This window comes from Mirounga angustirostris, unplaced genomic scaffold (assembly GCF_029215605.1).
Source record: "Mirounga angustirostris isolate CCGP_5_RB_7025 unplaced genomic scaffold, mMirAng1.0.hap1 SCAF_18, whole genome shotgun sequence".
In the NCBI taxonomy this organism is placed as follows: domain Eukaryota; kingdom Metazoa; phylum Chordata; class Mammalia; order Carnivora; family Phocidae; genus Mirounga; species Mirounga angustirostris.
Window position 1 is genome coordinate 1213929 of NW_026991726.1, and position 14043 is coordinate 1227971.

A 14043-nucleotide genomic window follows, 5' to 3' on the forward strand; every position below is an offset into this window, starting at 1 on the left:
AGACTTTCTTGTAGGTAGCAAAGTGAACATTCCCTGAACACAGTACCCTTTGCTTCCCCACAAAACCCAAAAAGCAAACAGCGCCTGCCCATATATTTTATCATTAGTTTTCAAACGCTTTATTATCTACTGGTATAAAGATTCAAGGAAACACTATTTCCTTTTCTAACTTTTTCAGCCTAGCTAACAGCAAAGAAGAATCTAAAGTGGCATTTTTATGAGGTCCTTTTCTAAGAGAGTTGATACCATGGTTAAGTGGTCTGGTTACTAGGATTAAATTTGTGGTTGGAAAAGTACTCCATTCTAAAAAAAGTGAATTCAACATGAACCAACATAAATGTGCAACTCTGAGGGTGTCTGGGAGCCACGGCTCCATCCAAATCCTAAGGAAGGACAAGAACCACTGCCCATGGTTAAGTCCCTAAGAGGATTAAAAGCCTATTTACTGTCACTTGGTTGATAAAGATGCTGCTCATCAGTCCCATCCTAAAAGCAATAAACAATCGCCCGATTTTATACTCTCCCAGGTAAAGACTTGTAAACAGAAAGAACTAGTAACGAACGTTTTTCTTAAAAGAAAGTTAAATTCCAGTAACACCTGCTATTGTAATACATTCCATATTTAAGGCAGGCCATACGTGGGGGGTGTGTGTGCATGTCAGAGACGGTCAATGATCTACTAACTGAAAGCCGTAATTGACAGAATTCCCATTTTGTAAAATTAAAACAACAACAAAAAAACCCACTGTTTTTAGATCTTAGAAATAAAGATTCCAATTAATGAACTCATGACCAAGACAAATATTATGAGACGTAAGAGGAGATATATATAGGGAAAGAACATACATATGTAGAGTTAAATGTTTTACCATTTCTGATTATCAAAAGGCTAAGTATATTTTTAAACCACACAGTGAGTATAATGACAAGTTTAAGAAAGACCACCATAAATACCATGTTCAAAAACCAATTGCTCCATGAGAGGCGATGGACTCTGAGAAACAAACTGAGGGTTCTAGAGGGGAGGGGGTGGGGGGATGAGTGAGCCTGGTGATGGGTATTAAAGAGGGCACGTACTGCATGGAGCACTGGGTGTTATGCACAAACAACGAATCATGGAACACTTCATCTAAAACTAGTGATGTAATGTATGGTGATTAACATAACATAACAAAAAAAAAAAAACCACACAAAAAACCAATTGCTAGTTTATTAAAAACGACACACAAAGAATTCCAGAACCAGAGTACATGTTTCGCAGCTATTGCTTTGTTTTCTTACCTTGGATGTTGTACAGTCGGACCCTATGGGTAACATGTTCCAAAAAGCAAGTCACGTCTGAGTAAAACCTTCCACGTTGCACTCTGACAAAGGGCAGTGTTGTGTAAACATAAGGCTGAGGAGGAAATGACATTTTTAAGAAAAACATTTCAGCTTTTAACTTTTCCAAGGGATGTTTATTATCATTTCCCAAATGGCAAATACATACCACCTGATATTTGCAATCTCAAGTGAAAACAAAACCTTACAAGGTATCAGAACAGGTGCATGCTATAAAAATGGAGTATAAGGTTTTTCATTAGACAAAAAGTGCTGAAAATAGAAAATAAAAATGTTTACAACTTGACTGGCCTAGGTGATCTACAAACATTCCCTCCCAGCTATAAAAATTTCTAATTAAAACCCTTCTATATTGTCCATGTGCTATTTATTAGAAATACCATTCATTCTACAGCAGTGACATTTTCCAAGGCAAATGTTTATTATAACCGTGGCCCCCTAATGTTCAGGGGTCGGGCAGGTGGCAAGGATGACCACAGGGAGTCATCTAAGCAAACAGAAAGCAGGATTCAGAGAATTGCTTAATCACAGTTAGGTTTACTAGTCTATAAAACACACTGCCCTTTTACTAGAAAGAACTAGCTGAATATAAAGCAAATTTACAAACTTGAAAAAACTATGGCAACCACTGGTTTAAGGTTTCGTCATTTCGAATCTAGTTGTCAAGAAAAATCAGGAACAGAACATACTTCTGTGACATAGGAACACATTGAAAGCATTTATGAAGAATTATATTTTCTCTTTTTTTTTTGAAGGAATTATATTTTCTTAAGCATTACAGGCTGCAGAAGCTCAACAATGGCATGACAAGCTAGGCTTGCATTGTGAACTACTTAAGTAGCATCAGATTTTCAGAACTGTGAAATTTTCTTCCAAATGTACCTCTCTGGTTCTAGAAAAAATATTCTGAAATTAATATAATGCATTAAGAGTTTACAAAGTTCTTGGACCTAATTTTACCATATAGCTAAAAAGTAAGGGAAGAAGATGAAAGCTGGCATGGGGATTTCTGGGCTCCTACCTGTTTCTGATGCACCCACCTGCCTCCCTGATAGTCTTTTATTTTCTCTTTGTAAATATATGATAATTCTCTTGTTTTTTTAATTTAATATTAGAGCTATTTAAAGATAGAAGAATTTTAAATAAATTAGTCACAATTGTCCATGCATAATATTCCAGAAGTATTGTTATTTTTCATGTTTTCTTTGGTATAAGAACAGTCAATCAAAACCAAATTCCTGGGGTGCCTGGGTGACTCAGTCGGTTAAGCGTCTGCCTTTGGCTGGGGTTATGATCCCAGGTTCCTGGAATCAAGACCCACGTCGGTCTCCCTGCTGAGCAGGGAGCCTGCTTCTCCGTCTCCCTCTGCTGCTCCCCTTGCTTGTGCCCTCTCTCTGACTCTCTCTCTCAAATAAATAAATAAAAATCTTAAAAAAAAAAAAAAAAAAAACAACCAAATTCTTGTCCAAGTGAGAACAAACTGATACAGCTTATACTTAGGATCCACTACCCTTCCTAGAACGGCTACTATGAGCTGTAGTTTACCTTTAATTCCTCACTGATTTAAAAAAAAATCGAAACAACAAAAAACTAGACTCCTTAGAACGGTCAATGCTATTCTTTAAAATCTATTATTTGGGGCGCCTGGGTGGCTCAGTCGTTAAGCGTCTGCCTTCAGCTCAGGTCATGGTCCCGGGGTGCTGGGATTGAGCCCCGCATCGGGCTCCCTGCTCAGCGAGAAGCCTGCTTCTCCCTCTCCCACCCCTGCTGCTTGTGTTCCTTCTCTCTCTGTGTCTCTCTCTGTCAAATAAATAAATAAAATCTTTAAAAAAATAAAATAAAATAAAATCTATTATTTGATTTCGGTTAACAGGTTTTTCGAAATTGAAGAACAACAGTAACTTCTGCAGGAGACAGGTTTCTAGGCAACAAAATATGGAGAATATTTAACTTATCTTGAAGTAGAGAAAACCTATATAAGTAGAATAGCAAAGGAAGATGTTCTAAAGAAAAAAATACAGAACTGACTACACAAAAATTAAAAAAAAATACTATAACAGCATAAGATAATTAAATTAAATGACACACTGATGGAACATTTTGCAGTATATAGGAAAAAGGATTAATTTTTACCATATATAAAGAATGCTTATAGATCCGTAAGTCATACCAGTAGAAAAATGGTCAAAGAACTTATATATGAAACTCACAAAAGATATAGGAGAGAGAAATAAATGTATGAAGTTTAGCTTCCCTAATAATCACAAAAACTTAACAGTAAAATATTTTTCACCCATTATTATAGGTAAAGCTTTTGATATGACTGATTCTCAGTGCTTGGAGTGGTATATTAGAGAGCTACTCTCAAAAATGCTGGTGGGAGCGAATATTTATGCAGTCACTTTAGAGGACAGAGAAATAGTATGTATCAAGTCTTTTTTTTTTTTTAAAGGTTTTATTTATTTGACAGAGAGAAACACAGCTAGAGAGGGAACACAAGCAGGGGGAGTGGGAGAGGGAGAAGCAGGCTCCCCGCAGAGCAGGGAGCCTGATGCGGGGCTCCATCCCAGGACCCTGGGACCAGGACCTGAGCCGAAGGCAGATGCTAAACAACTGAGCCACCCAGGCGCCCCAGTATGTATCAAGTCTTTTTTTTTTAAAGATTTTATTTATTTATTTGAGAGAGAGAGAATGAGAGACAGAGAGCAGGAGAGGGAGGAGGGTCAGAGGGAGAAGCAGACTCCCCGCCGAGCAGGGAGCCTGATGCGGGACTCGATCCCGGGACTCCAGGATCATGACCTGAGCTGAAGGCAGTCGCTTAACCATCTGAGCCACCCAGGCGCCCCTGTATCAAGTCTTAAAGGCCTCATCCACTGACACAAAATAACTCTTCTAGAAAGTTATTCTCAGGAAATAAAATAAAAAGAATGCTACAAAGAAAGCTTATCACAATGTTACAGTAGTGAAGTATTGGGAGAAAATCTACATATGCAACAATAGGAAATTCTTTTTTTTTTTTTTACATATATATACATTTTTGTGTGTGTGAAAACATTTAAGTTCTACTCTCTCAGCATATCATATAATACGGTGTTATCAACTACAGTCACCATGTTAGACATTGGACCCTCAGACCTTTAATCACAACAGTATATATTAAAAATGTGTTTTCGAAGAATATACCATTTGATTGTGAGCACTGTCACAACAGTGAAAATGGGGGAGAAAGGGATATGCATAGTAAGACAATAAAAAATACATCAAAATGTTGGCAGTGGTTTGCATGGCCTTTGGAATAGTTGGTAAATTTTATTGTTTTCTTCAGTTTTCTGCATTTTCAAAAATGTGCCAAAATTTGTATATATTATTACACCTTTACAGTCAAGGGGAGGGAAATTTTTTTTGTTTTTTAAAGTGCTGAAAGTTAAGGAGAAAAATGGCCCACTGGACAATTTATTTTTCTCCTATGGCTAGATAATTTGTCTCTGTATATGTGCTGTGCCACACAGAACACCACAACAGCACCTGAACCCTCCAACAAATCTGGCTTCTTTCCATGGAGAGCAACTGTTCATTGTAGCACCTTAATGAATTCCAACCCTGAAAAATTATTTGTTTACCTAACACTCACGACTACCGATTGCCAAGTGTCAATAAGGAAATATAATAGTGGAACCAACTCATCTATACCTAACAGATGACAAAATAATGAGATGAACTTATTTTTTTCTTCATTACTCTTTCAATAAATGCTTATTCACAGCTCAGTTCATTGGCACTTACCTTGGCTTCCCCATCAGGTAAGAAGAGGTAGGCACCACTTTTGTCCTTTTTACTGGTGGTTCCATACCATGAAAATTGCACTTTTACTTCATGATGTTTACTGTCTTCTTTACTTATCATTTCCTAAGGATAAAAACAATGTTTAAAAGCAACTTACTATATTAAGATTTTAATGATGTTGCATCGGGTTCCATGTATATGTTGATTAAAAAAAAAACACCAAAAAACCTCAAGACAGACAGAAAAATGCTAACATTCAGCCTCTAATGTTCACGATTCTTGGATGAACACCCAAAATCTTATATTTAAAAGTATACTTTTATAGCTAATACTTAGAATTTAAAACTTTCACAATAGAAACAAAAAGAACACACTTCATTAAGGAAGAAAGAGATACACAAATTAAGAGATGTGGACCAGTGCTTCTCAAACTTTCTGTACTGAAGAAGCAGGTTTATTTTTTTATTTCCAGTATGCATGGACCAATATTTTTGTGAAGTACAATAAGAGTGAATTACTAGAAAAATTAAATTTAAAGTGATATACCAAATATACACTCAAATTTTTTATTATTAGATTCAGTAGGCATAAATTTATTGTGTCATTGTGCTTTCAGAGTTTCCACAAACATTTTTCTCAACCATTACAGCTTCTATACTTATCTTGTGGACCAGTAACAGTTCACGGAGCAGCACCACCCACAGACCACCCTTGTTAGGAGCAAGTGGTCACAGTGGACCACATATATCAGATACATATAGCTCATCCATCCTTTCTCCCAGAGTATTTGCATCGACTTTCCCCCCTCTGCATACATAATCTGCACATATTATAATAAAAGTGATAAGCCTTCCATGAATTTGGAAACTATTCAGAACATATCTCCAAAAGCCCAGACTGATCAAACCGAAGTTTAACAAAGGAGTTCTCTAGAGTTATATCTTCTTCAGTACTTTTTACATTCTTCATGTTGAAAATTCCTTTATCTTTTACGTTACCATTATGCAGCACATACTCAGCTAAATGTGGGTCTGAACTTGCTGATTACAAAATTCTATACACTTTCAGTCCGAGTGGTGGCATCTGCACTAGAAAGGAGATCTTTAAAAGACAGAGGAGAGAATTTTTTTAAAGAGAAATGCAATCTACTGAAAGAAAAGGATTTATACATCTAGTAAGAACAACAACAAAAAAACTACCGTATTTTAAAAAGAATTTAATACTCTAAAGATGTTTTGAGAATTTATGGGTAGAGTATCCACATTTCCATTTATCCAGGGAATCTAATAACTTCAGGTTGGTAGGACTATCAAAGGCATGAATGCTTTCATTCAATATATGAAATTATACGAGCAACCTCAATTGTCCTATGGTGCTCTTAATGGATGCTCAGAGGAGAAAATGCTTCATGAAGGTAGGAGCTTTAGGTGAACAACGATTTTTCCTAATTATCAGGACCCTTTTTATACTATGGTTTCAAGTACATTAAAAATAAAAGTGGTAAATGTAATACTATAAATATTAGGCAGGCTAACAGTGGCCATCGAATGCCTGGGGTCCAGCAGACAATGCACAAAGCACAGAGGATGCACACACACTGTAAGTCATGACCTCTGCCTTCTAGGAGCTATTCCTCCCTTTTCTAGATAGGCTGTTTCCTGTAACATCTGACCAAAACTTCTATTATCTTCTCCTTTCTAACTAAAGGATTATGAATTTATGAAAGCAGCCAGCAATGGCTTTTAACAAGCAAAGTAATTCTCATTTAGAGTTCCTAGCTTTTGGCTGCGTCTTCAGAAGTACAGTTTAATTTGCACTCGAGACTCCAAGAATTCAACTTTTCTAGTGATGCAGGGGTCCAGTTTAATATTACTTTAAGAAATTTTCTCCAAAAATGTCTATTACTTCAGGCCAGGCTTTCCACAGTTGTATCTCAGGTAAAAAGCACCTTCCTCTATTTTAGGAAGTCCTTCTTTTATGGTGTGTCACGTCACCTTTGCAATGAAACGCTGAAAGGACCTAAGTTATTTAGAAAAGGTGTTATTTATCTCAACTTCAGTGTGCATAATTGTTACTGAATTGAGTTAAACAAAGAATTTCAAAAATTTTTAGGTAATGATGACTTCATTACTTCAGGAAAAAGTTCCAATACTTACAAAGATATACAATATACATGCTAATAACATACTAATAATAACATGTGATATACACACTAAAGAAGATATTAGTATTCTAGGAAACACAGGATCTCTTTTCCTTTAGTGTCATTTAACTGGTCAGTTAAATCCCCTGGTATCCACAACTTTAACCACTTCACATACACCAATGTGATGACTCAAAGGGAGCATGGATACATATATAAACTACATACTGGCTATGCTTTTTTAATGGTGCCTCTTTAAGTTCTATGGCGAAAACGTACCTCATAGGCTGTCTGTGAAATAGTAGTTGCTGTATTCCAAACTGCACTCATCTGAATTTCCACAGGCTTTCCGGAAGCAGAAGACACTTGTGCTGTGGGGGAACTCACATAGACTGAGACCACTGAGATTCGGTCTTGTTCTGAAGGATTACAGACCACAAGATACCTGCAAAAACAGCTGCTTCACTACTCGGGTCTTAAAACAGTATTTCTACTTCTTTTACACTATGTGTAAAGACTCAGCTTGTAGACATAGAGTCAACACACGGAGAGGACTTATAATGAACACATTCTGGTAAAATTTTTGGAGAACACGCAATTTCATCACAAATAACACACACTACAAAGGGTAACGAAATAATGATTCACTTTCTAAGAATAAAATGTTATACAAATGGAAGACATTAATAGAACTATAATAAAGTTATTTCCATGGCCCAGAAAATGACCTATATAACACATGGTTTTATTAGCCTTTCTAAAATAATCAGCTTGATCCAACTAATCTCCTGATCCCTGCCTAAGCTCGCTGAGTAAGAAAACACATACATTGCCTATTTGTACTTTAGCCACAATTAATTTCAATTAAAATCCTGACATTCATTTTAGACCACTAAAAGACAACAAAAATGTATGGCTATCCATGCAGAATCACACATTTATTTTATATACATGGGGTCCTTATTCCCCAAGAGAGTTGGTTCTGGAAAAAAGATCATTTCAAGTAGCTCCACTTAAAAAGGGTGTTAAAATTTTATACAAATAGTGCTAAAAAAGATTTGACTGGGCCTAGCTAGAAAAAGGACAACACACACTATTAAAATAAGTTTAGACAATTATTTAAAACTACATGCAATTCTTAGAATGAGCAAAAAAATGAATGAACTGGAGTTTCTGGCAGACTTTTTCCAACAATATTTTATATTAGCACATTATGACACCTTCACACATTTAATTTTTATAGGATGGTTTTAAACATAACTACATTTGTAAAAAATATTCAAGGACTTCATCATTTTTCCTAAAGTCCTCTTCTTAATTTCTTTGATATTCAAAGAATTCTTAGTTGGAGATCCTCACTGTTTCATGGCTTTGCCTGTGAGCAGAAATGTTCTAGACCATCATATCACAGACTTCATGAAACAGAGTCTTTGAAAGATTTATGATTTTACTTTATGATCAATTTGAATCAGATTATCTTCAAATAAATCAAAAGATATTTCAAAGAGGATGTTTGAATAATATAACTCACTGATTCATTAGTGAATATTTTCTTGATTGAAATATTTTGGTTTCCTATACAATTTTGTAACTGCAGGACCACAGAACTGAATAGTCAAATAGCAACCCCATCTCCCCCTGACCCATAGCAGCTACATCAAGGATGGCAGACACCAGCTAGTATTGTGTATTTAGTGCATTAGAAAGCGTAGTCGTGCTCTTTTATTCCACGTGTGTTCTGTGTATTTCAATTGCATTGCAAATCGCATAAGAAGTAAAACTAATACTTGCAGTGGTCAAAACTAAAGTGAAGGACAACAGGAAAACACAAAAGAAAAGAGCGAGCATGTAGCATAAAATCTATAAAATGTTTGACTTATAAAGGGTTTATCGGGAGAAGCTCTTATGATAGAAATAGTATTCTGAGATACCAAAAGCGACAACACAGCAATAAAAATGTCTCTAATTCCTAATGGCTTATAGTATGCATCAGGATCACACAACCTAGCTTACACCACTTATGTTCACCGAGATTTCATAGATGTGCGAGAGAAGAGTGGCTGAAGCTGTGTAGTCAAAAACGTATTTACAAAGGACACTGAAGTCTTGACATACTGGGTAAAACCCTATTTTATCCACAGAAGCAATTCTAAAGAATAGTGAGGGCAATGCTAACAGACTTACCTGAAGGATCTGCCAACCTATTGGTGCCCTCCTACTGCCCTCTACCAGAGCTTACGTGTCACCTGACTTGTCCCATCACAAACACACCTGGATAATCACAACTGTCAGGATTCATTGTTACCAGCAAGACAATACTATATTCCTAATGTGCAACGTGGAGAAGAAAAACAGTTGAGGATCACCTATCCTCAGCACCAAAGATGTTTAAGCCAGCATCCCAGAAATGAGTGATTTACTGCTTAACCCCATGTTCCCAGAGGCTTAGAGATAATATGGTCTGAAGACTCGGGCCAGTATCCTGATTCTGCAGAAGCCCTGAGGCACATCCAGGTACTGAGCCTAGAATTCCTACTGGCAGGTTTGTTGGATGCTCTACTACACAGGTCTAGTCATAAGGGCTCTGATAATAAAATGTAACATGTGCCCAACCAATAAATTAGGTAATAAGCATCCAGAACACAGATTCCTTCCCGTGTCCCATAGGGGAAAAAGATTCACATTTAAAGCAAATAATAATTTTAACCATACATTTAGTTTTATATAATATTAAATCACTTTTTATAATAAGCTGTGAACTAGGTTCTGTTTTGTTTCATTTTAGTAGCTAATTAGTATGTGACCATAATGATGTTTCTACTGTACTGAATGATTATATAATTATCATGCCAGGAATCTGTTCAAAAATGGAATGTGTAGAGTATATAATGAGTATAATGCTGCACTAAGAAAATCATTTTTTTAACATAATTAGAGATTCACACCATGTTCTTCAAGCGCACAACAGCATAAATTTACCTGACATACACACAACTCTCATCTACATACATTTTAAGTAGAGTACAGAGAAAGGAGAATCACATATGAAATATTTTCCTTTGGAAATAAGTACACAATCAAAAATTAACTAAATGTTCATTTTTATTATGTTTGGTAGTCAAATATTTGTTATACTGCCAACATCCCTAAATAGGAGTCCATTTAAACCCATCAGCTGTGAATGAAACCAACAGGTTTCAATATCCTAAATATCAAACTCAGTTACTGAAAATTAATAATATCTGATTCACACTAAAGAAGAGGAGAGTAATACTTATATCCTAAAAATGGGGACAGTTAATTTCTATTTTACCTTGTAAGTAACTGTAAAGGAAACTCCGAACTTTTTCCCCCTTGATTTTCCCCACATTTACATTAGCTTCCTCCTGTCATCTATCACCAGGTCACATCCAGCCTTCTCGTTCTCATACGACACTAGCCCCCTTAACCTGGGGTTACAGCAATGATCTCAATTCTCTGTGTACAAGGAACAACCCTCACCTCACAGAGGCAAAGCATTCATATGCTACCTGCCCATCAAATTAGGTGACAGACTATGATCTACTCTGAGAGAAAAATGAAAGGACATCTACATGCTTTATGTCAAATTGGGAATCATTTTATGGAAGAACTAGAATTCCATCGTAAATGTGGTTCTGTCCTTGAAGACTCTATCGAGGATGAGTATATTTAGAATTCCTTCATCCCTTTTGTAGAAATGATTCATGCCATGTTAAAAAAGATGACTGTGGCACTCTCTCTTTAAGGCAAATCTAATTCGTGCCAACTCTGAACAAGAGTCTAGGAGCACATGGACCTCCTTCTAGGACTGGATGAAGGGCAGAGTGGAAGGAGTATGCCTCATGGTCAGAGTGACGTTGGAGTTATCACTTAGCATGCTTCCTGTCTGTGCAGCCCAGCCCTTGGGCCTGTACAGGCAACTTATAAGGTACAGCCTTTCATCTTTCCCACTGAACAGGTAGGAAACTGAGGTTAGGTATGCAGGTAAGACTCACCCAGCAAAAAAGTGCCATAATAAGGCTTTGAACTTGACCTTACCCCCTTGGCCATCTTCTTAATCATTTTATTCACAGGTCAAGCTCATTAAGTACCTTTTTGACAACTGGGCTTTCCTATAGAAATTTCCTTAGTTCCAAATTCATATGTGGAGAATTTTCTTTTCTCACTGATGCCAAAGATCCTCATGGAGCCTCTTTCTTTGGGATTCACAGAAAGCTATTTGCATTTCAATATATTATATTTGTAAAAGAAAATTTATAAACCGGAACACTGGAACAGAAAAAATCTTGCAAAATATACTAAGGAGCTCATCTTATGACCTCACGACATGAGGTAAGCAAAACACTATTCAAGGAAAACATTTAAAAAGCATTACATATATTTAAGACTGTGTAAGGGAGATAAAAATGAGAAGTATCTGCAAGTCCCCTTTAAGTGCAGTTTAGTAACTTCATGTGCCTAGTGTAGTACCTGACACGGAATAACGTTCAACAAATAGTTGATAAATGAGTAATGCACAAAAATCCCACTAGGAGAATGTATCATTCATAAATATGCCTACTGGTATGGGGTTTTATAATTTTATCAGATCATTTTCATTTTGATAATTTTAATTCCACAAAAAAATGCTTTTAAGGTCGACAAGCTATATAATTAACCCCTTTTCAAAGACAGGAGAAATGACAGATCCGAGATCACAGAGAAAGTTAAGAATAAAGCAGACTAGAGCTCAGTGTGTCTGATTCTTAATCAATGACAGCATAGTAAAAAAAATTCATTTCAAATAAGAATATATACATCTTCCCTAAGTAGCCTCATCAGTGGAGCCTAATCTAAAGAAAAGTAGTAAACTTAGAGAATTTTCTGAATGTGGAAATATACAGATTTATATGTTTATAAAAATTTCAATTTCTAGACTTGAAGTCTTTCTGATATAGTCCACCTAGTTTTCTCTATTTAAAACATAATGCTTACAATGTTAGTCACTAAGGGGAAAAGAATCAAGATATTAAAAACAAAAAGCCATTTTGACATATGACAGGTCTCAAAAATCACAGAGTTCTGTGATTCCTGGGTTCTGGAATCGAACGAATTCAAGCTGAAAACCCCACAACGGGCCTTAGAATTTGAGAGGCTTTGGGCAAGGTATTTCATTTCTCTAAGCCTTAATATCCTCATCTATAAAATCAGGAGATAAGACTCTTATTGGAGTTAAATGATAAAATGTTTGGAAAATCACATACCTCAGGCCTGACACAAAGTAGAATCCCAAGAGCAATTAAATCTCTCCTTCTCCTCACAAAATCCTCCTGGCGTCCTGACCAGGGACTCTGGTACATGAATCACACTGGATGGTGGAGTGAATGTTTTAATTCACCCAGGTCACTGAGCTGCCTTAAATGCTTTTCTGTGTAAGGCATATAAAAATCTAAATGACAGAAATTAACTAAACTATGTATGTGATAACAAAGATTCCTTGAAACAAGAGTTCAGATAACATGGGAGGGGGGAAATAAACACACAGGTGCATATAATACATACATGTACAAAGTAACCACGTGGTGTATGAATAATTTAAAAAGAATAAAAGGACAGAGAGAAGGATACCTCCTGTTTTGTATAGTTACAAACTTATGAATGTGATTACATAGTCCCTGTCATGGAAGCACCTATAATCTAGAAGAGAGAGACGGAAACTGTTAAGTTCAATACAATAGGGTAGGTAATAAGACAAAGGTACGCACAGAGCATCTTGTGATGCACACAAAAAGGTGGCAGGATGATTAAGAATCAGGAGAGTATTCAAAATAGGAAATTAATTTTACACAAAATGACTGCATAAATGACAAAACTTTATTGGGAGACATAAAAATGAATAAACGGAGAGACATACTTGCCTAGGAGAGAAAAATAAAAGACTGCCGAAAAACCCCAACTATCCCAAAATTAATTCATGAATCCTACGCAATGCTAATCAAAATCTCACTGAAATCCTTTTGTTGGGAGAAAGAGCAAAAAACAATTCTATATCTATAATAATAGGCAAGACAAATGGTTAAACAGACACATTAAAACAATATGCCAACATTGATTCTAGATTAAAAAAATGTAGAAACATTAAAAATGATACAAGATTAGTAGAAAAAGATAAATATGTCCTCTGTGGCACAAAGGGTCTCTCTAACCGTAACGGTACAAAAATAGCGAAGTGAAAGGCTAGCAGAATTGATAACAAAAGCTTAAGCATTTTCTACCTTAAAAATAAGGTTAAAGAATCCAAAAAGAAAAGAAAATCAAATTTGGGAAATTTGTAAAGTGCTCTTAGAAATCAATAGAAATATGCTCTAGGTAGTTTGACTATCAGAATAAAAGCACAGATACAAGAAGAAAGTGAACCTTTTTCAACTGTCAGACTGAAGTTGAAAAATCAGGGCTGATTCAGCTTCTAGGAGACACGGCTCTCGGAGAGACGGAGGAGCTGACAGGCAAGAGCTCCACTTCTACCGGCCAACTAGAAAACCCAGAGAGATGCGGTAATCATCTGCAGGCAACAGAGAACACTGCCAAGGGGTGCAAAGAACTTCAGAGATGTGAGCTTTCTTCTCTAGCCATTTTACCCTGAGGCATGCCAATTCTCAGCCTGAGAATGGCTGAGTTCCATGCAAAGCCTAGAGGAGGGTCACTGTGGGAGCAGAGTGGCTGAAAAGCATTTGGTGAGGACTCAGGACGCTTCAAGTATACATGTAGCTTTCTCA

At 36.4% G+C, this 14043-nt stretch overlaps 1 pseudogene across 1 annotated transcript in view; it reads right to left on the reverse strand.

Annotated features, from left to right (window-relative positions):
* The window catches only part of LOC135363090 (alpha-mannosidase 2-like), a 144584-nt pseudogene that overhangs the window by 37699 nt on the left and 92842 nt on the right, over positions 1-14043 (reverse strand). Inside the window, exons 13-16 of the transcript XR_010408806.1 lie at positions 7547-7712; positions 6009-6225; positions 5125-5249; positions 1263-1396 (exon numbers count right to left, since the gene is read on the reverse strand). The product of XR_010408806.1 is annotated as an alpha-mannosidase 2-like (transcript). The remainder of the gene's footprint in view (positions 1-1262; positions 1397-5124; positions 5250-6008; positions 6226-7546; positions 7713-14043) is intronic.